This window comes from Somniosus microcephalus, chromosome 5 (genome assembly GCF_052327205.1).
Source record: "Somniosus microcephalus isolate GS21.2 chromosome 5, FLI_Smic_1.0, whole genome shotgun sequence".
NCBI lineage: Eukaryota > Metazoa > Chordata > Chondrichthyes > Squaliformes > Somniosidae > Somniosus > Somniosus microcephalus.
Window position 1 is genome coordinate 304,803,054 of NC_140991.1, and position 23,892 is coordinate 304,826,945.

At 45.7% G+C, this 23,892-nt stretch overlaps 1 protein-coding gene across 4 annotated transcripts in view; it reads right to left on the reverse strand.

Annotated features, from left to right (window-relative positions):
- Positions 1-23,892, reverse strand: part of LOC147117868 (cadherin-18-like) — a 1,002,068-nt gene that overhangs the window by 112,013 nt on the left and 866,163 nt on the right. The gene's annotated exons all lie outside the window — the stretch shown is intronic.

A 23,892-nucleotide genomic window follows, 5' to 3' on the forward strand; every position in this document is an offset into this window, starting at 1 on the left:
TATAATTGTACAAGCACATGGTTGTAGAAATGCAGCAGAATAATTGTGAAGGGATTAAAGTATTAATTCAATGAGTCTAGAGCTATTCACAATGTTCATGGCACTAATGATAAATGATAATTGACACACAGACTGAGCGTGAAGAGGTTTTGATGCGTTTGCACATTAAATTCAGCTCTGTTGATTTGCAGAAATGCTTTAACATTGAAAAATTCATGATGTTAAATGGCCCCTAAGATAGATTTCAATAGAAATAAATAAGAAAAGCCGTGCTGTTTCGAAATCCAGTACTAATACACTAAATGGATTGTGAGGGAAGTAGTCTAATAAGGGATTTTTCACTAGATTTACTTAGCAAAAATAGACATCAAATATAGTATTGCCATTGTCACTTCAAAGCATTCTTTCCAGCAGAGAGCTAGGTATATATATAAAAAAAACGATTTTATAAGCATCTATTTCATAGGAGTTGTGACATCATACAGTGTTTGGCCAATGTGTTTATCATACCTATAAGCAAAGGAAAGCTCATCACATTATCAGTCATGTCTGGCTCTACAAACATATCACTTTGACCTTAATCAGTAGACCAAGTCTCCAAGCAGCTAATTCATAGCAATCAAAAGCTTGCTGCCTGATAGCCAATCCTCTCACCTCTAGCATTCAAATTCCCAACCTTTTATGGCTTTATTTTATCAATACCACGACAGTCATTATTCCTCTCTTGTTCCTCCTAAGTACCAAATATGTCACTCTGTGTGCTCTTCTCTTTCCTGCATCCTCACTTTGTTGGAACAAGAACTTAATGTGCAGGCTCATTCTTTGCCAGGACCACAAAGCTATGGGCCCAGACTTCTTTTCCATTAAAAACCTAAGCGTGGTGTCAGCTGATGACTACGTTTCCATTTTCTCTCTCATTCTTCTCAAAATTGCTGGTATCCTGCACAATGCACTCTGGCCCTTTGCAAACGAGGCAATTTATTTTTTTTAGATTATATCTGGCGACCAACTTGACCGATGGATCAGTTATCTCTTTTATCCCTGCCGGCTGATGGTATTTTTAAAGCTTAGAAAAGCTGAATGCTCCCAAAACGGTTTTGATTCTGAAATATCTTAGTCACTGTCAGTATTGGGATCGCAATGGTACAGGATCTCGCTGTAATCCTCCCAAATAATGTTGTGACATGAAATGTACATGGTGCTCTTTGCTAACATCAAGACATTGGGCACTGACTTCATCACAAAGGAGGGACAATATTACAATTACATGCCTCTAGCAAAAAGCTTCAATTAAAATAAGCAGAAAATTGCAGGGAAGTATACATAGGAAGAGGAGGAAGCCATTTAGCCTTTTGAACCTGTTCTGCCATTCACTCAGACCATGGCTAATCTGTGACCTAACTCTATTTACTCACCTTTGCACCATACCCCTTAATACGCTTGGTTAACAAAAATCTATCAGATTTAAAATTTACAATTGATCTAGCATCAGCTGCTGTTTGTGGAAGAGAGTTCCAAACCCTTAGTGTGTAGAAGTGTTTCCTAATTTCACTCCTGAAAGGTCTGCCTCTAATTTTTAGACTATGTCCCCTAGTCCTAGACTCCCCAACCAGCGGAAATAGTTTCCCACCATCTACCCTATCATTCCGCTTAATATCTTGAAAACTTCAATCAAATCACCCCTTAATCTTTTAAATTGCAGAGAATAGACTGAGCCTGCGCCTTCTCGATATGTGCGCCAGACAAGCAAAGCTAATGTGAAAAATCAGCCCTTAAATATTTGCAGGGTGTTTTTATTTAACATTTTATTAAGAAACCTAAGGCCAATATTGCAACATACCACAATGGGGAAGAAGATGAGATAAATCAAGAAGTAGGGATCATTGAAGTTGGCTTTGAAAAGCCTTCAAAGTGTAGGAAGAAGCAAAGAGTGAGGATGAGAAGGACTTCTACTCCTTCTGCCTTGAACCATCATCCCTTTTGGCTCTTAATCTCTCCTGCCATCCATCCTATCTCAGACCTTCCCTTTTGTTCTTTCCTCCCCTCCCCCCTTTCCCTGCCCCTACACTTGCTTAAAAACCTGTTCTATCTCCAACTTTTTCCAGGGTCATCGACCTGAAATGTTAATCCTGTTTCTCTCTCCACAGATGCTGCCTGACCTGCTGAGTATTTCCAGCATTTCCTGTTTTTATTTTAGGACTTCCACAGCATTGGGGCCGTTGGAAAAAAGTGCATTACAGTCGGAGATGGTACAACAAATCTTAATTTCAACATGCCGACATGTTTCGCACAGACAAGTGCAGATTTGCTGAGGTGCCTCTTTCAAAGTGACAACTTAAAAAAGAAATTCCAGTTCTGTACTTTGGTTGAAAGAATCACTTATCCCAGCGTCTCACAGCTTCAGAATCAATTAGTGCATTCAATCATCCTCAATAAGCCCTGTCTAATATGGCTTCCCAAATAAATTGCAATAGATACTAAACAAGAATCACCCGTGATAAGATTAAAGAACACGTCTGATTGATCTTTTTGGACGATGTGCATGATGAAGTTCTATCAATTAATTTTGTGTTCCCGCATTGAGATTTGTTTCAAAGTGAAATTGAATGTTTAGCATGTACAGCACTAACAGAAGAGAATAAATGGAATTGGGGCCATCTGGGGCTTTTGCTCGAAGATCATATTTCTGCAGATTGCCTTTGAAGACTCCATAGCAACACAGTAGGCTCTCGCTGCTCAGTTTAACAATTTTAGAATAAGCCAGCACAAGCTTCAATTAACCATTGTGCCACATAAGCCCAGGAACTGCTGTTGGCGTGATGCTGCACACTGCCGCCAAATGTGCAACAATGTAAGGGATGTGGTTCAAGGTTCAGTTACTGCCCATTTTCCTACGCTAACAAAATTGCTGGAATAATCATTTTTACCTTAAGCATTCAATTCATGCAGAAGTACAATTAACGCAGCAGGTTGGACACTTCTAAAGGAAGTGCATCATTAACACATTGCTCATGTGTTGCATTCATCTCTCTCAGATGGGACAAGTGCTATTTAAGAGATTGCAGTGAGAAAGCTAGAATCTGCATTTCAAGCTGATTTGCTTCAAATGTTCTTCCCACTTTCTTGCTTCTTCTGCACAATGAGGACTGCAGTTGGGACCCCTGCTAGCCCTGGACTTGGCAGGAAAGGGTTGCTCCATGGTGGTAGCAGCCACACATGGTGTATCATGAAACCTGCCACTCTATTACACAGTGGGTTTCCTGTACCAGGCACAGCTACCCGGTAATGACAGTAGAGATGTGTCTAAAGAGGCTGAGGATTTTATCAGGTAGCTACTGTCTTCGCAAAGGTCTCCGTACAACATCTAACATCAATTCTGCACTGCCTGTCAAAATCAGCATAGGCGACAACCTTTATGCATCAGCTCTTTCCAGATAAGCCCTGGGCACCTCTGCAGCATTAGTCAGATTACTGCCTCATCTGCAGTTTACTAACTCAAGTGCCTGACTCACCTCTGCCCGGCCCTGACAATATACAGACCAAAAAGGAAGGCCATCAAAATCCCAGACGACTACTTTAAGATGAAAGCCTACATAATGCTGTGTTGGTGATCAGACAGAACGATCACACTGGGATAAAAATAAAAATCCTTTTTGGGCTATGTTAACCATTGTTTGCAGGGTGCAATCGATGATTCTTCAGTCTTTTTTAAAATTTGTTTTTCTGGGATATGGTCGTCGCTGGCAAGGCCAGCATTTATTTCCCATCCCTAATTTCCCTCGAGAAGGTGGTGAGGAGCCGCCTTCTTGAACCGCTGCAGTCCGTGTGGTGAAGGTACTCCCACAGTGCTGTTAGGGAGGGAGTTCCAGGATTTTGACCCAGCGACGATGAAGGATCGGCGATATATTTCTAAGTCAGGATGGTGTGTGACTTGGAGGGGAACTTGGAGGCGGTGGTGTTCCCATGCGCCTTCAGCCCTTGTCCTTCTAGGTGGAAGAGGTCGCGGGTTTGGGAGGTGCTGCCGAAGGAACCTTGGCGAGTTGCTGCAGTGCATCTTCTAGATGGTACACACTGCAGCCACGGTGCACCGGTGGTGGAGGGAGTGAATGTTTAAAGTGGTAGAGGCGGGTGCCAATCAAGCAGGCTACTTTGTCTCTGGGACAAACAGCAGTTCTATCGAAGAGCAAAATACTGCAGGTGCTGGAAATCTGAAATAACAACAGAAAATGCCGGAGGCAGTTCTGACGAAGGGTCCCCGAGTCGAAACGTTAACTCAGTTTCTCTCTCCTCGATGCTGCCTGAACTGCTGAGCGTTGCCAGCATTTTCTGTTGTTATTGCAGTTCTACCAAATTGTGTTGCTCTTTCATCTTCTCCTTCTTAGGCAGTCCCTCGGAACCGAAGATGACTTGCTTCCACATTAAAAATGAGTTCTCAGATGACTGAGGAGTCCAATGCGGGACCTACAATCCCTGTCACAGGTGGGGCAGATGGTGGTTGAAGGGGCGGGTGGGTGCTTGGGTTGACGTGCGCTCCTTGTGCTGCCTGCGCTTCGCTTCCGCTTGCTCCTGGCGAAGAGACACGAGGTGTTCGGTGCCTTCCCGGATGCTTCTCCTCCACTTTGTGCGGTCTTAGGCCAGGGATTCCCAGGTGTCGGTGGGGATGTTACACTTTTTCAAGGAGGCTTTAAGGGTGTCCTTGAAGCATTTCCTCTGCCCACTTGGGGCTCTCTTGCCATGTCGGAGCTCCAAGTAGAGCGCTTGTTTTGGGAGTCTCGTAACGGGCATGCGGATAATGTGACCCATCCATCGGAGCTGATTGAGTGTGGTCAAAGCTTCGATGCTGGGGATGTTGGCCTGAGCGAGAACACTGATGTTGGTTCGCCTATCCTGCCAATGGATTTGCTGGATCTTGCGGAGGCAGCATTGGTGGTACCTCTCCAGTGCTTTGAGGTGCCTGCTGTACATGGTCCATGTCTCTGAGGCATACAGCAGGGCGGGTATCACTGCTGCTCTGTAGACCATGAGCTTAGTGCCGGGTTTGAGGTCCTGGTCTACAAACACTCTCTTCCTCAGGCGACTGAAGGCTGCACTGGCACACTGAAGGCGGTGTTGGACTTCATCATCGACATCTGCCCTTTGACAATCGGCTCCCGAGGTATGGAAAGTGGTCCACGTTATCCAAGGCCTTGTCATGGATTTTGATAATCGGGGGGCAGTACTGTGTGGCAGGGGCAGGTTGGTAGAGGACCTTTGTCTTACGGATGTTTAGTGTAAGGCCCATGCTCTTGTACGCTTCGGTGAAGGTGTTGACGATGGTTTGGAGTTCGACCTCCGAGTGAGCGCAAACACAAGCGTCGTCTGCATACTGTAATTCGACAACAGAGGGTGGGACGACCTTGGATCTGGACTGGAGGCGATGGAGGTTGAACAGTTTCACGTTTTTTCTAAAATTAGCTCCACTCCAGTGGGGACCTTACTGAGGGTGAGATGGAGCATTGCAGCAAGGAAGATCGAGAAGAGCGTTGGTGCGATAACACAGCCTTGCTTGACCCCGGTTCGTACGTGAATTGGGTCTGTGGTGGAACCGTTGGTCAGGATCACGGCTTGCATGTCGTTGTGAAGCAGACAGAGAATGGTGACAAACTTTTGAGGGCAGCTGAATTTGAGGAGGACACTCCATAACCCCTCACGGTTGACAGTGTCGAAGGCCTTTGTGAGATCAAAGAAGGCCATGTACAGCAGTTGGTGTTGTGTATGTACCTTTAAGAGAATAACTGGTCTCAGACTGCAGTACCGGCAGTGACCACCCCTGTATAAAAGGCGCTAGTGAGCCTCTGTGTTTTTAGTTTCACTATGGACTTCCACCAGTAAAGACTCATTTTGTTCACTCCTGCTGTCCGTGTCTCAATTATTCACGGGCATAACACTGGCGACGAGTAAGAAACGAACTTACCTGCAACTCGGCAGCACCTCAGACGACGTTATTGAAGGTCGAAGCCAGAAGAAAGAAAAAATATATAAAATCCAAAGAAACTCAAGAAACGGGCGTCGACTGTGGGCAACCGCCCTCCAAATCGTCGGATTGAAAACTTGCAGGAGAGACTGTCCAGGGCCAGGCTGGGTTCCTCGGTCTGTGGTTTCCCAGCTAATCGGGCTGGTGGCAGGTAGTGCTCTGATCCTTCCTGGGCTGCGGCGGGCTGAAGCTCAATCGGGTGGCTTTTCAACGGGGCCGGGCAGCGAGTCGGGAAGCAAAGAGAGAGAGAGAGGGTGGAGCACACAGGGCGTGGCCGGTGCTTCGAATCCAGGCAGCGTTCGGACCTAAGAAGAGGGAGGGAAGTGTCCCAAAGGGTCCGCTCCACGACGGGAAAATAATAAAAGAAAAAGAATCAATATTAAACGCGCAAGAAACCGTGGAAAGCAGCACTAACAACAGCGGGGAAGAAGGCAAAGCGCGGGAGGCGCCATTTTGTTAAATCGGGGAAGAAGGCAAAGCACGGGAGGCGCCATTTTAGATTTGCAAGATGCCGAAGACTGGCTGTATCACTGCTTTTGATAATACAATAGAGGACTGTGTTAAATCTGTGAGTTGTTCAAGTAATTAATACTCAGACTTAATCAGTAACAATAAAACAGGTCTTTACTGGTTGGAGGTAGGGACTATACGTAGGTCTTTACTTCATGCCCACAGGCGGGAACTGAGGGGAGATCAGTACCCACAGTACTATTTATACCCCTATGGCCAGGAGTGGTACTGCGTATCACTACGCCCAACAAGTAGTGCAGTCCTGTCCATAGGTTCAAAGTAGCACACATATTACATACACAACATTCCTCCCTTCCTAGCTTTACAGTCATCTCCCCATTTAACATAACGTAATAACATATATACATATATAACTTCAGGTTTACATAACAGAATAACATAGATACATAGATAACTTCATGTCAAAACAGATCACAGATTCAGTCTCTGCGGAAAACAGTTCACAGATTCCATCTCTGTGGTGGAGTCGGTTCACGTTGCTGGAGTGACTCATTCAATAGTCCTTCCATGGATTTAACAGTTTGAACTTCCGAACTGAATTGGCTCCGTTCGGAGGGACCACGTGTGTGATCTGGTAGAGGTGATAATGGTTCAGATGGGTCATCTTCTGTTTTTACTTTTCCTTTTCTGCTTCTTGGAGACTCTCTGGGCTCCATTGTCAGCTGCCACAGCTGCCAGCTGCATGCGCAGTTCCTCCTTCTCTTCCTCCTGTTTCCGTCGTAGAGCCAGCTTCTCCCGATGTTCCGTAGACTTTTGGTGCTCCTCCATGATTTCTGCACTTTGGGAGTCGAAGTTACAAGCTGGGCAGGACAGGACATCGTAATATTCGGTGTCGTCCACCAGGTCATAGTAATATTCGGTGTCGTCCTGAGCTAGACCAGTGAGAGGGTCGTCTATTTCCTCCATACCCAGCTGGACGTTAGCCAGCTCTTGTTCCAAATCCAGACATCTTTCCTGAAGAGACTTCTTCATGTGTACCTCTGCATCCAGCTTTTTCTGGGCTTTCAGCAAGTCGTTTACTAGTGACCTCATTTGTGATTTTAATACTTCAACTTCCTTTGGAGATTGATTGATCGGACTATGCAATCCCTCTACCGGAGCAGCTGTTTCAGCGGTCTGTTGTTCTACGTTGACGTGAGTCAGCGTACTTTTGGCATCCAAGGGCTGCTCTGTTGCAGTCATCTCAGTCTGTGTTGCCACCTCAGCTCTTCCAATAACCTTTGAGAGCTCCGAACCCCTTTCGTTTGAATATTGAAGTTCGTGTTCAAGTTTTTCCCATTTCAGAGTCCTGTCCTTCAGCATATGCAGGAGTTGGCTGACCGTTAACTCCTCTGACATCAGACGTTTTGTATGCTCCTGTTCCATTTTCTCCATCAGCTGCTTCTGTTGTCTTTCCAGATTCTCCAACTCTATATCAAAGAACTCTTTCGTTGCATTCAACTCTTGCTCACAACGGCGAAGCATTTGTTCTAATTGCTGTTGTAGTTTGAAATGGAGTTGAGTTCGAGCCCGGTGTCCCTCAGAAATGGGCACATCAGTAGACTTGCCAGACTCAGAATCCACAGTTAAACTATGTTGTTGTTGCTCAGTGGAATTCTGTGCTGAAACTTTGTCTTTTGCACCTGAGTTGGGCTTACCATCGTCCGTTCCAGAGTCTGGGCCGACTATCTTCACCGAGTTCTCACTCGTTATTGTTTGTAGGAAATGCCAGTCCATATTCATTTTCCTAATCCACTCCCGTCCTAGTAGTGGAGGACCTCCTTCAGATATCACATATAAGTCCATTATTTGACTGTCTTCGCCCTTGTGGACCACTGCAACCTCTATTTTCCCGATGGGGTACACTCTTTGCCCCGTGTATGTTTCCAATATAATCCCCGTATCCTGTAGGGGAATATGTTGGAATAACTTTCCGTAATCTTTCTTATTTATGACCGTCAATGCCGATCCAGTGTCCAATTCCAGTTTTACTTGGACTCCTTCTATCTGAAGAGTGACCCAAATTGTCTGGAGGTCTGCACCCTTACCAGCGTTGAGTACTCTTAAGCTAGCCAGTTCATTACTGCTAGCGTCTGAATCGGACTCCTGTTCGGTCACCTTGTGTACCTTTGCGTATTTTCCTTGCGGTGACTTCTTGTTGCTGGTCTTCTTCGCTGACCTGCATACTCTAGCTATATGTCCAAGCCTACCACAAGTTCTACATTCTTGGTTTTTAAACCAACACTGGTTCTGATCATGCGTTGTCTTTCCACAACGATAACATTTGCCAGAACTCACACCCAATTTGTGTGCACTGAGCTCCGGTGACCGTAGCTGCATTACTGCCGTGCCTCTCGCTGCGGCTTCGTGTGCTGCTGCCATAGTGGCCGCCTTCTCAAGCGTCAGCTCATTCTCCTCGAGCAGTCGCTTTTGTGTATCCTGTTTAAATAAACCACACACAAATTTGTCTCGAAGTGCCTCTGTCAGTCCCGTTCCAAACTGGCAATATTTCGCTAATTTACGCAATTCCAGCAAATAATCAGCATTGCTTTCATGCTGTAGCTGCCTTCTGTCGTAAAATTTAAATTGTTCCGCTAGCATCAGCGGCGTGGGGTTTAGATGATCTTTCAGGACAGTAACAATCTCATCGAACGTCTTATCCGCCGGTTCATCTGGTGATAACAGGTGTTTCAATTGCCCGTATGTCTTCGCACCCATTAAATTTAATAATGTTAGAGCTTTATCTTGGTCACGAATTTTATTGGCCTTACAATAATTTTTTACTCTTTCAACATATATGGCCCAATCTTCGAGGTCACTATCAAAGGTACTAATATTCCCGTGTTTAGGCATTGTAGATTTGCAATTTCTCAGATTTTTTTTTTTTACTGCTATCCAAGATGGCGGCTTCCCGCTCTTGCCGTCGTCCTCTGCCCACAAAATGGCGGTTTTCCCGCGCTTGGCGGTCTTCACCCGTCCCCCAACGCCGTCTCCCTTCAGCCCCCGAGTGCGGCCCTTATCTTCGCCGCGATCGCCCGAGTGCGGCCCTTATCAGCGGATGCGATCGCTGGATCGCGAAGCGGCTCTCGGCTCTTATCAGGAGATGCGATCGCTCCGTTGAAACGCCTCCCGCTCGAAGCGGCTCTCGCGCCCTATTCCTCCAGCTCCCCCAGCCCCGTTCGTGCGGCCAACGCGGTCGACTGCCTGTCGCGTCGCTGCCCGGCTCAGACAACGGCTTACCCACCACCAAGCTGGAGAAGAAGCTGACGGTCGCCGATGGAGGCTCCGAGGTCAGGATTTCTTCCAGTGGGGTGGAGAGGGTGGAAACCTCTCTGCAACGTCCTGGCTGTGGACGAAGCTGCCGTGGAGTGACTGCCGCAGGGTCCGAATCAGACTCGTCGCCAGTGTTAAATCTGTGAGTTGTTCAAGTAATTAATACTCAGACTTAATCAGTAACAATAAAACAGGTCTTTACTGGTTGGAGGTAGGGACTATACGTAGGTCTTTACTTCATGCCCACAGGCGGGAACTGAGGGGAGATCAGTACCCACAGTACTATTTATACCCCTATGGCCAGGAGTGGTACTGCGTATCACTACGCCCAACAAGTAGTGCAGTCCTGTCCATAGGTTCAAAGTAGCACACATATTACATACACAACAGACTGGACCACGTATGTGGAAAGAGTCGAGGTATATTTCGAGGCAAACGAAATAGCGGAGGGGAAAAAGGCATCGATATTGCTAAACTTAATGGGCGCTAGAACGTACGGCCTATTGCGGGACCTGATTACTCCAGCCAAACCGAAGGCGAAGAGTTTTAACGAAATTGTTGCTGTCCTACAGGAACACTTAAACCCTGCACCGCTGTTGATAGCAGAAAGATTTAAATTCCACAGGAGAACTCAGCACAAAGATGACAGCAATGCTGAGTATCTTACGGAACTACGCAAGCTATCAAAGCACTGCCAGTTCGGAGCAGGACTGGCAGATACACTACGGGACAAATTTGTCTGTGGACTCCTGAGTGAAGGAACACAGAAGAAGTTACTCTCAGAGAAAGCGCTGATGCTAGATAAGGCTTTTAGCGTGGCAGTATCATATGAAGCAGCAGCCAGGGGAGCTGCAGAAATTCAACAAAAACCACAGGAATACGGCACCCACGAAATGACACGGGGATTTGCAAAATGTTATCACTGCGGCAGCACTAACCATGACCAGAAGGACTGCTGGTCCAAAGACAAAATATGCAGGCAATGCGGGAAGATGGGACACATTGCACGAGTTTGCAGGTCTGGGAAGAAGACCAGCGACAACAAAAAGGCTACTAAGGAACTGTACAAGAAAGTACAAAAGATGACGGACAGTAGTTCCGAAGACCAGATGAGCGATAGTGAATCCGGGAACAGGAGACTAAGCTGTCTCAAACTTCACAATGTAATCGCTAAAGAGGATCACCGAACCATTTGGGTCACCCTCACGATAGCAGGGTCCCAAGTTAAAATGGAATTGGATACAGGATCAGCGCTAACCGTCATGAATCGACGAGACTACGAGCGGCTATTTTCACACATACCCTTGAGAGAGACATCCATTGTCTTGACGACGTATACGGGGCAAAAAGTATACCCCAGAGGAAAAATAAGGGTGCCTGTCGAATACAACGGCAAGAAAATACAGAAATTGTATCTCTACATACTGCCAAATGGTGGATCACCGTTATTGGGACGGGAATGGATCAGGAAGATAAACTTAGATTGGCACTCCATTCATGCAATGACGGTGGACGGTAAAAAAGATGAAGACGTCACTCCTGGACGATTGTCAACAACCTTAGCTAACGCCAAAGAGGTATTTCAACAAGAACTGGGCATGCTTAAAGGCGTAACCGCCTCGATAAAAATAGAAGAGAATGCAGTTCCCAAGTTTTTCAAAGCAAGACCGGTACCATATGCAATTCGCCCAGCCGTCGAGGCAGAGCTGGAGAATCTGGAGAAGGCGGACGTGTTGTCTAAGGTTGACTGGAGCGAGTGGGCGAAAGCCATCATTCCTGTCATGAAGAAAACATTAAGCAATAAGTCCGGGGAGCCAAGGAAGATTTGCATCTGTGGGGATTTCAAGGTGACGGTGAACCCGGTCCTTCACACAGTACAATATCCTCTTCCAAGGATAGAAGACATATTCGCCTCACTGTATGGAGGGAAGCGTTTTACAAAAATTGACCTAGCACAAGCATATTTGCAGATGGAGGTTGAGGAGTCCTCTAGGAAGCATCTCACGATAAACACTCACAAAGGTCTTTACCAGTATCATCGATTGGTATTCGGAGTAGCATCGGCTCCGGCGATATGGCAAAGAGCGATGGAACAAGTTCTGCAAGGGATTCTGGGGACTCAGTGTTACTTGGACGACATCCTTGTAACAGGTGAAGATGACAGTGAACACCTTAACAACCTAGAACAGGTGCTCACTAGACTACGGGAACATGGGCTGCGAGCCAACCGCCCCAAGTGCGAATTTTTTAAGAAACAGATATCATATTGTGGCCACGTGATTGATGAAGAGGGGTTACATAAGTCCCCTGACAAAATTGAAGCGGTTGTTAAGGCCCCAGCACCTGAAAATGTGTCGCAACTGAGGTCATTCCTCGGATTGCTGAATTACTATCATAAGTTTTTGCCGAATTTGTCGACAATTCTGCACCCGCTGAACGCCCTGCTACGAATGGGGGTAGCATGGAAATTGAGCGATGATTGTAAGCGTGCTTTTCAGAAGAGTAAGGACTTAATCACTTCAAGGGAAGTATTGGCTCACTACAACCCAGCACTGCCAATCAGGCTGGCTTGTGATGCGTCTCCCTACGGCATTGGGGCGGTACTGTCACATAAATTCCTTGATGGTTTAGAGAGGCCGATAGCTTTTGCGTCACGCTCGTTAACTTCTGCCGAGCGTAACTACGCCCAGACTGACAGAGAGGCCCTCAGCCTAGTGTGGGGGGTGAAGAAGTTCAATCACTACCTGCACGGTCAAAAATTTACTCTACTAACCGACCATCAACCTCTTGTCTCCATTTTCAACCCTCATAAGGGCGTACCGATAATGACAGCACAACGGCTGCAGAGATGGTCCCTTTTCCTAGGGGCACACCAATATGACATCGAGTACAAAGGAACTAAACTGCATGGAAATGCTGATGGATTGTCACGTCTACCATTGCCGACGGTGGAAGAAGAAGACTTTGCAGTGGATCCAATGGAGTTATTCCACTCGACCATAGTCGAGTGTCTCCCTGTGACGAATGCAAACATAGAAAAGGAAACACGGAATGACCCGACACTATCACGGGTCTATGATTTAACGGTGAAGGGATGGCCAGCACATGGCGAACCACTGCTGCCAGCATTCTCGCCGAGAAGAGAACAGCTGTCAGTGTGCAGAGGAACCTTGATGTGTGGATCCAGAGTAGTAATTCCACCTAAGTTGATGGATAGAGTGCTCAATGAGCTTCATGAGGGTCATCTGGGTGGGGTAAAAATGAAGAGCTTAGCCAGAGCATTTGTGTGGTGGCCGGGAATCGATAGAGAAATCGAAGAGATGACCAAAAGCTGTGCAGGATGCCAGAAGGTCCAAAACGCCCCACCACAAGCTCCTCTGTATCCATGGGAGTGGCCCTCATCTCCATGGCAAAGGGTGCACATTGATTTTGCTGGTCCCTTCATGGACTCGATGTTTTTAATTGCGGTGGATGCACATTCAAAGTGGCCAGAGGTAATAAAAATGTCCTCAACCACCACGGAAAAAACTATCACAGTTTTACGAACCATATTCGCCAGGAATGGGCTGCCTGAACAGATTTGCTCTGACAATGGACCACAGTTTGTGTCTGAAGAGTTCCGGAGGTTCTTAAAGAACAATGGTGTTACGCATTACACATCTGCCCCATATCATCCAGCCACTAATGGCTTGGCCGAGAGGTTTGTCCAAACATTCAAGAAAGCTATCAAGGCAATGTGTAATGAAGATATACCCCTACAACACAAGGTGGGCAACTTCTTGTTTGTCTACCGGAATGCGACACATGCGGTTACCAACCAAACTCCAGCCACGATGTTCTTCAATCGAAGACTACGATGCCGCTTGGATTTGGTTAAGCCAAACATCCGAAGAGATGTGGAGAACAGGCAGTTTCAGAATATGAATGAAAGGCCGACCAGGAGTTTTAAGATAGCTCAACCAGTTTTGGCCCGGGACTACCGCACTGAGAAATGGCAGCCAGGAACGATTTGTACACGACAAGGACCTCTCATGTATACCATGGACGTTGGGGAGAGCATTGTAAGACACCATGCTGACCAGATTCTAGAGTCACTGGAAAACGTCAACTCCACACCACGATCTGATACACCTGGTAATGAAATCGACGTTCCAATTGCAGCTACCGCAGAACCGGTAATATTGGAAACAGATGAACCAAACAACGACATTGATCCTGACTCAACATTGCCAGAAGAACCTGATACCCCAAAGAGGCATTATCCAGATAGAATCAGGAAGCCTCCTCAAAGACTGAACTTATAATTGCTTAAACTTAACCAATGTATCTAGCAACAGTAATTGTGATTGTAATTAGTTATCATTTAGTTGTTAAATGAATGTTATGTACTGTTTATCTAAAAGGGGAGGAATTGTTGTGTATGTACCTTTAAGAGAATAACTGGTCTCAGACTGCAGTACCGGCAGTGACCACCCCTGTATAAAAGGCGCTAGTGAGCCTCTGTGTTTTTAGTTTCACTATGGACTTCCACCAGTAAAGACTCATTTTGTTCACTCCTGCTGTCCGTGTCTCAATTATTCACGGACGTTAACAGTTGGTGCTGTTCCCTGCATTTCTCGTGTAATTGACGTGCTGTGAAGATCATGTCCATTGTGCCCCTTGCAACCCTGGGAGGAGCTCTTCGGCCACTGGGAGAAGATGATTAAGGAGGATTCTTGCGATGGCTTTCCCTGTGGCAGACAGCAGGAAAACTCCTCTGTATTTACCGCAATCGGACTTGTCACCTTTCTTGAAGATGGTCACAATTACAGTGTCTCCGAGATCCCCTGGCATGTTCTCCTCCTTCCAGATAAGAGAAATGAGTTCATGAATTCACACCAGTAGTGCTTCTCCGCCATGCTTTCGTGCCTCGGCAGGGATTCCATCTGCTCCTGAGGCCTTGCTGTTCTTCAGTTGTCGGATGGCCTTTTCAACCTCATGCCGGGCTGGGGTTGTGCTGAGTTGGTGGCGGGTAGCATGCTGCGGGATGGAGTTGAGGACACTTGCGTCGAAGGCAGAGTCTTGGTTAAGGAGATCTTCGAAGTGCTCCTTCCAGCGGGCACTGACTGCCTCACTGTCCTTGATGAGTACCTCTCCGTTTTTGGCCTGCAGTGGGGTAGGACCTTGGGTGCTTGGGCCGTAGGCGGTCTTTCTTGCACGATCATTAGAAATACAGTGGTGAAGTTGGAATTACAAGGTAATGCGCCTGTGCTCTCCCTGGTACATCTGTGTCCTTTCCCTGCACCCTCTTACATTCTTTTCATTTATTCTGGGCACCACACTTTTGGAAGGACGTGAAGGCTTTGGCGAGGGTGCAGAAGAGATTTACTAGAATGGTTCCAGGGATGAGGGATTACAGTTACGTGGATAGGCTAGAGAAGCTGGGGTTGTTCTCCTTGGAGCAGAGAAGGCTAAGAGGAGATTTGATGGAGGTGTTTAAAATCATGAAGGATTTAGATCGAGCAAATAACGAGAAACTGTTTCTAATGGCTGAAGGGTCAATAACCAGAGGGCACTGATTTAAGATGATTGGCAAAAGAATCAGAGGCGAGATGAGGAAAATATTTTTTATGTAACGAGTGGTTAGGATTTGGAATGTGCTGCCTGATAGGGCGGTGGATACAGATTCAATAGTAGCCTTCAAAAGGGAATTGGATAAATCCTTGAAGGAGAGAAAATTGCAGGGATATGGGGAAAGAGCGGGGGAGTGGGACTAACGGGACTGCTCTTCGAAAGAGCCGGCACAGACTCGATGGGCTGAATGGCCTCCTTCTGTGCTGTACTATTCCATGATTCTATGAAATACTTCTCCAATTCTCTTCTCCATGTTGTAAGAACCTTCAGTCTTCAAAAAACAAATCAGCTAAGTTTACCCTTCATCTTTTAGCGATAATCTTGAATTTATAAGCCTCTGTCTTCCTGAAGAAGATATCGTACTGCTCTATAACAGCCTCCCTGACGGACATCAACATTCTTAGACACATCTCTACTGTCGTTCCCGGGTAGCTCTACCTATTAAGGGAGACCCATTGTGTAGAGAGCAGCAAGACTTAATGGTATGCCACATGTTTCACCTGACATCCTTGCTTTTGCTGGTTCTCAATATGAAATCCAGTGCTAGTGGAGCACTGAATGCAGTCTTTACAGAAACCTAAAAAGTGTAATGTGAAATGGAGACACCAGCCTTCTCAGTGCAGTATTGACTGCTCCATTTATGCGAGATGAATGTATTGCAACAGCACTGAGTTGCTCCTGTGCCGAGTGCCTAATTTGCTGTCTTAAATCACCCAACATAAAAATTGAGCACATTAGTGCTGACATTTCAAATTCCTATTGCAGCAATTTTGTTGCTGATGGGAAGTGGGCAATAACTGAGCGCACTACAACACACTCCTAACGTTGGTGGACACTACCACACAATTGCCACTGGCATAAAGGTTTATGGTGACTGCAATTCCTAGGCGCGCAACAAAATGACGCAGTGTTAACCAAGCAATGAAATATACATAGATACATAGAAACGTAGAAGATAGGAGCAGGAGTAGGCCATTCAGCCCCTCGAGCCTGCTCCGGCATTCAATGAGATCATGGCTGATCATCCAAATTCAGTACCCTGTCCCTGCCTTCTCCCCATATCCCTTGATCCCTTTAGCCTTAAGAAATATATCCAACTCCTTCTTGAATATATTTAATGAATTGGCCTCTACTGCCTTCTGTGGTAGAGAATTCCACAGGTTCACCACTCTCTGGGTGAAGAAATTCCTCCTCATCTCTGTCCTAAATGGCCTACCCCTTATCCTTAGACTGCGACCCTTGGTTCTGGACTCCTCGGCCATCGGGAACATCCTTCCTGCATCTAGTCTGTCTAGTCCTGTGTAGAATTTTATAAGTTTCAATGAGATCCCCTCTCATTCATCTAAACTCCAGCGAGTATAAGCCCAATCGACCCAATCGCTCCTCATACGTCATCCCTGCCATCCCAGGTATCAGCCTGGTGAATCTTCACTGCACTCCTTCCATGGCAAGAACATCCTTCCTCAGATAAGGCGACCAAAACTGCACACAATGCTCAAGATGTGGTCTCACCAAGGCCCTGTACAACTGCATACAATATGTATACAATAACAAAATACTGCGAATGCTGGAAATCCAAAATAACAACAGAAAACGCTGGAAAAACTCAGCAGGCCAGGCAACATCCGTGGAGAGAGAAACAGAGTCAATGTTTCAGGTCGAAACCCTTCGTCAGAACTGAGCAAAAAGCAGGAAATGAAACAGATTAAAAAGCAAGTTTGGGGGCTGGGAAATGGGGGAGGGGATGAAAGAACAAAAGGGAAGGTCTGTGGGGGGTGAAGAGACATTAAGAGATATTCAAGGCGAGACGAGATGGTAATAGGACAGGTAAAGAGACAGAGGATGGCTCTAGATGAAGTGTGAAATACGCTGGCAGAATGAGAGACAGCTGCCATGTGGGAGAGAAAAAAAGGAAAAAGCACAATATGTATTCTCATCCCCACTGACTTAAATATATATATATATATATATATATATATATATATACAAAACAGCAAACACTTACAGATTCAACTTTGTAGATATTTCAATCTGTTATAACTTTGTATTCAGTTCAAGAATGAATGGGTCACGTCACATTCTATGTGAGGAATGCTCTCTCGGGTAGAAGTTGTACTTTATATTTACCATAATTCATAACCTCACAGCCTAGCCAATTTCAGCATTCTGTGCACAAAAGGGCATCTCAGCACTAAAAACCGAACTTCCTCCTCTGTGCACAGGCCTTCAATTTAAATCAGATTCAACATCGCAATCTATAATTTAGCAATGGATGACAACCCATTAAACATCTTTCAGTCATTCATGTCTATCGGGGAGCCATCAAATGTTTCCAGTACTTGTAGGTCATAATTTCTTTTCACTCAGCGCACAGAATATGCTGCACCACAAACACAACACACACACAGTGATAGTGAAGTACAAAATTAAAAACCCAAGGATATCATTGCAGAGGGGAGAAAGAAACAATTCAGATTTTGAATGACTGCCATCAGAAGATATTACAGTAGTTTGAGGGAAATTCTACATCAGGCAAATTGCAATTTGTACATGCATTCTGACAAACCTACACTGGTTCCATCGAGAATAACCCCGGGCAAGATGCATCCATTAGTGAAAATCCCTTCGTTGTTGATGGTAATGCTATCCCAGGAAGCACTACAGCACAACTTAGCCCTGGCTGATGGTGTGTGTTTATATTCAAGCACACATGTACCATTTTATATGCCACAGACCTGCATCGATCAGCACAATCACTATAACATCATGATGCAAAATTTAAATGTTTTTTTTACTTCGTAACACCATACTAAATGCATGCTACTGTACAAATTACATGGTAACTAAATAATCAAGGGGTTATATAATTGCACAGTTCTATATTTCGAAGAAGAGCAGGGAGGTTATCCCAAGTATCCTGGCCAATATTAATCCCTCAATCAACATTACGAAAGCAGATTATCTGGTCATTATCGCATTGCTGTTTGTGGGAGCTTGCTGTGCACAAATTGACTGCCGCGTTTCCTACATTACAACAGTGACTACACTTCAAAAAGTACTTCATTGGCTGTAAAGCGCTTTGGGACATCCGGTGGTCGTGAAAGGTGCTGTAGAAATGCAAGTCTCTTTTTTTTGTATATTTTGAGCAGTGTTATTCATTGACTGGCTGAGATGATTCTTTTGTGGTGTTTATGACAGACAAGGAGGTGGGAAAAAAGAGCTCATTGGGCAGTGGGTTGGTGCAATGCATAGGGAATGTAGAATTTTAGAGGGTGCTATTTGGATGTTGGTACCTAACCAGCCATGACTTAGGTTACCACTGATAATATTGTCTTGGGGGGGCGGGAGGGGTGACTTACGTTTTCTACATTTTCTGGTGCTTTACCAGCTCCTGGTTTACTGTAAGAATTAGATTGGGATTAGCCTTAAATGCTGGGGAGAGATTGAGTAGATTGGGCCTGTACTCTCTGGAGTTTAGAAGCATGAGAGGTGATCTCATTGAAACATATAAGATTCTGAGGGGGATTGACAGGGTAGATTCTGAGAGGTTGTTTCACCTGGCTGGAGAGTCTAGAACCAGGGGGCATAGTCTCAGGATAAGGGGTCGGCCATTTAAGTTTGAGATAGGGAGGAATTTCTTCATCAGAGGGCTGTGAATCTTTGGAATTCTCTACCCAAAAGGGTTGTGGATGCTGAGTCATTGATTATATTCAAGGCTGAGATCGATAGATTTTTGAACTCTAAGGGAATCAGGGGATATGGGGATCAGGTGGGAAAGTGGAGCTGAGGTAGAAGATCAGTCATGATCTTGTTGGATGGCAGAGCAGGCTCGAGGGGCCAAATGGCCGACTCCTGCTCCTAATTCTTATGTTCTTATGTTCTGACACATGGATGTGTCATCAACATTGCTATCTTCATAGTTCAGTACCAAGGCGGATAGATAAATGTGGGGCCATTCCCTCACACATTAAAAAATAAAGGGAAATAGGGGGGATATTCCTGGGGAGGATCTGCCACCATAACTTCAGTGTAAAAGCCCTGTGGCAATTCTACCTCATAAATTTCTCAAATAAAACTCATTGCAACAGCAATTATAAACATTTTATAATGGTACCTAGATGTGCCCAGCCGTAGATTAACAGTGCGCTGCCATTACTTTTTCTGTATGCTAGAACTGGCCAGCTAATGCCTCTAGTGTTAGGATGAAGTCTAAGACAAGCAATGGGTAGCTACCTCTGTGTACCACTGCAAAATTATAAAACTCGTTTTAGGAAAACCATCCACAGAGGCATAATAATCTCTCCCTATACAATTGTGTCAACTTCCAAAGGAAATCAAGAACACATAAAGGAATTAGCTGCTAAAGCCTATAAAGACACATCCACTAGGGATTGCTCTGAAGGAGACGATTACATACAGCCTTACGGTGCATGAGAAGGATAGGATTCTATTTTATTTGCTACTGAAGGGCATATCAGTTTACATTTTGCTCCTGAATTAAATGTGTTTGATCTATTGTAGAGCTTGTTCAAATATTACCCGTACTTCAGGTACGTAAAAATTACACCAGAATTTTTTTTTTCAGTGAGGGTATCATAATGTTCCAACAGGTTGCAAAATGGCTTTCCTGTTTTTGAAATTTAGTGATGCAATGCCTTTGAGTTAGAGACGGTTAATGTGGAAAATTAATGTGTAGATTTACAAAAATTAAGCTACGGCTGCTATTAATATTTATAAAATCTTGAGATATTTCTGTTTCGGCTAACAATTTGCATGTCTGCTTTTTATCTTGTGGTCCACAAACTCGCATTCATGCTATCTTTCACGTAAGCCAAGAAGCGTGGAACTGATCAGCGTGTTGGTCCACTATATTGGGGTCCTAACAGGCTGTGCCATCGAGTGGTGGGGAAGCAGGCTTACAGAAACAATGGGGGTAATTTTGCCAGCCCTGGGGAGGCAGGTTTGGAGGAGGGACTGCCGGGAAAATGGCAGAATCCTGGGGGCGGGGGGAAAATGGCAGAATCCTGGGGGCGGGGGGAAAATGGCAGAATCCTGGGGGCGGGTGCCCATCCCGACCCCAACCCGCCTCCGTGCCAACTTCCCGGGAGGCGGGTAACCGATCCGCACTGGGAGCCACCTCCCCGAGCGGGAAGGGGATTACAGCCAATTAACTGCCTGTTAACAGGTAGTTAACAGGCAGTTAAGAGGATTATCCCCATTTTACCCCTGCAACTGCGGGCTTCCCGATGTCGGGAAACCCTGCCAGGGTCAGCGAGGCGAGCAGTGGGTCTGCGGGGGTCGGAGGGGTCCAAAAGTGCGCTGTGGAGGTAAGTGATGGGTGCAAGTGTGGAGAGGTAAGTATGTGAGGTGAGGGGAATATGATAGAAAATGTTTACTTACCTTTGTTTCTTCCTGCAGGCTTCAAGAATTGGGGATGCGGAGACCCTCGCATCTTACCGGCAGAGATGACAGTGTCAGCGAGGCGGGCCGTGGGTCTGCGGAGGACGGAGGGGCCGAGATGTCCGGTGTGCAGGTGAGTAATGGGTGCATGTGTGCAGAAGTAAGTGTGTGAGGTGTGTGTAAAGTGTTTTAATAAGTTTTACTTACCTTTACTTCTTCCTGCAGGCTTCCTCCCTTCAGGTCTCGGGAGTCCCTCAGCTCACTGGCACAGAAAGCAGAATGGCCGCTGAACTGTCAAAAGCTGCAGTCTTCTGCTTTCTGGTCAGGAAGGCTTTCAAATTGAGTCTTGAGTAAAGACACAACTTAGAAGACAGATTGTCAGTGTTTGACAGCTTCACAGAGCTGTCAAACGATGACTTTTCATCTGTCAAAAGCTCTTGACAGAGGAAACGGCATTCGCTGACGTCACCAGTAACTGGCTTTCCCTTAATTGCGCTGCTAAACCCGCTGGGCGGGCTTAACAAGGTCGATCAAGAGAAAATAGCGTGGGTTGGCCAGAAGTCAATGAAGGCGGGACTGAAACCCGACAAGTAGGAGTCCCGCCTCCAAAATCTCTCCATTGGCAAAATCCAGCCCAATGAAATTATACTGTATGAGGAGTGTTGACAGGAAAATCTCTCCATCTACAATTGAGACGAGCCATTGGCCTGTTTATCTGAAACAATTAAAGGCCCTTGTTAAAACGTCTGACAGAGTTAATTGATGCAAGCATATTTCGGGCCAATTTTTATGAATGTTGCCCATTGGGTGGGGGTTGGCCTCACCTGCTGGGGAAGAACATTTTTAAAGTTGGCACTATCAAACATTCCTACGCTAATATTCACACAATGCAGTTTTGAGGCTAATAAACCAAAGCGCATTCACACGACAACAGGATGCAATCTGAAAGCACCAGCATCGATGGGTCACAGAACATCTCAGCCGACAATACCATCCATGTCACAGGCTCGACTGTTGCAAGGGCTAGGTGGGAGCATTGGGTCACAGAGAGCGTATTTACCATCACAAGGCCGATTCTGCGAACCGCAATCTCATCGAGCCAGGCCCTGCAACAGGAGGGTAGCCACACAAAATTTACCCTTACATTTAATTGTTGATTATACAATTTGCTTTCATGGAGAAATGCAATTTCATAGTGCAAAGCAAGCGTTTGGAAATGTAACAATTTGCAAAGAGGTGACTTAAAAAAGGAAGTCAGTAACTAGGCCTTAGAGGCAATTTTATAAACATTGTTTGCAGTGGGAAGCATCTATCAGGAACTCCGGCAAGCAGTACCCATGATTTTCTGTATGGATTGAAGAGCGAGGAGAAGGTGTCTCTGAATTCCCAATTTGCAGTCCCAGAGGGCAAGGCTCCATGTGGGAAAGAAAGAAAGACTTGCATTTCTATAGCGCCTTTCGCGACCACCGGACGTCTCAAATCGCTTTTCAGCCAATGAAGTACTATTTGGAGTGTAGTCACTGTTGTAATGTGGGAAACGCGGCAGTCAATTTGCACACAGCAAGCTCCCACAAACAGCAATGTGATAATGACCAGATAATCTGTTTTTTGTTATGTTGGTTGAGGGATAAATATTGGCCCCAGGACACCGGGGATAACTCCTCTGCTCTTCTTCGAAATAGTGGCCATGGGATCTTTTACGTCCACCTGAGAGAGCAGACGGGGCCTCAGTTTAACGTCTCATCCGAAAGACGGCTCCTCCAACAGTGCCGCGCTCCCTCAGCACCACACTGGAGTGTCAGCCTAGATTATTGTGCTCAAGTCCCTGGAGTGGGGACTATGAACCCACAACCTTCTGACTCAGAGGCGAGTGTGCTACCCGCTGAGCGCAATTTCATAAAATGACAACCATTTCTTATCACATCACTGCCACGTTAAATAACTTGATGATTGATGAGAAAGCAAGCACTGAAAGACTGAAAGGCAAGGAAGAAAAGTCTTTGATATTTTATCGGTGTATAAAGGAGTAGAAAAACCTTATATGGAGAAACATTTAAAATGCAAAGTATTCTCTTCCTGCTCAGTTTTTGCTTCAGTGATCTATCTGAGGAAAAATCTATTCAACCTGAGGAGAAATCACCTTCACCGGAATCATCCCAAGCCATTGTGGAAATCCAAAATTTGGAATTGGGAGACGGTTCTCATGCCCAGTTAGCTGACGTAGAATCGTAGCGGAAAAAATTGGGTCGCGTCCCCTTTGGGGCGCTAACTTCGCCGAGGCACTCCTTTTAGCCCCCATGCGGCCGAAATTCACCGGTAGCGCCCCAAGAGCATTAAAAAAGTTCCTGGATGTGCACTTGAAGTGCCGCAACCTGCAAGGCTACGGAACAAGTGCTGGAAAGTGGGATTAGGCTGGAGAGCTCTTTTTCGGCTGGCACAGAAACGATGGGCCGAATGGCCTCCTTCTGCGCCGTAAATTTCTATGATTCTACGATCATCAGCACAGCTAGTCCTGCTCTTATACTACCTCATATGCTGATTGGCATGAAGCTAGCCAAGAAAATAACATGCATGAACAAAAGTCTGACAATGTGTTATAGAAAATTCATGCGAGTGTGACTGAATACTTATCTACTCTCTGGAATATAGTCTATCACAGGCATCTCTCTTTTTCTCTCTTATTTCCACATTTTGTCTCATATTAAGGTTGGTTTCTTAGCAGACATTACTTTGAATAAATATAATACTACTGGAAGATTTTAATCTTTCCAGATACCAATATTTGATTTCTCTATAGGCTGTGTCTCTTCTGATAGCAGCAGCTACAAAACTGGTTCTTAAAAGTTTAAATCTAATCTTTACAGATTTGAATCTGAAGATCACGGGCGGAGGAATTTCATTGAGTCCATTTTCGGGGCCCAGGCGCAGTGCTCAGCGCCCTCCTGAATCAAGAGGCCCAAGGATCAATAGAACCTGCTCCTCGGCCTGAGGTGCTGGGACTGAGGGCTCCACCACATGTAGCTCGATCGAGCGAACACATCAACCTTGGCCCGCCTAGGTCGTCAGCAACAGCCTTCAGGTAA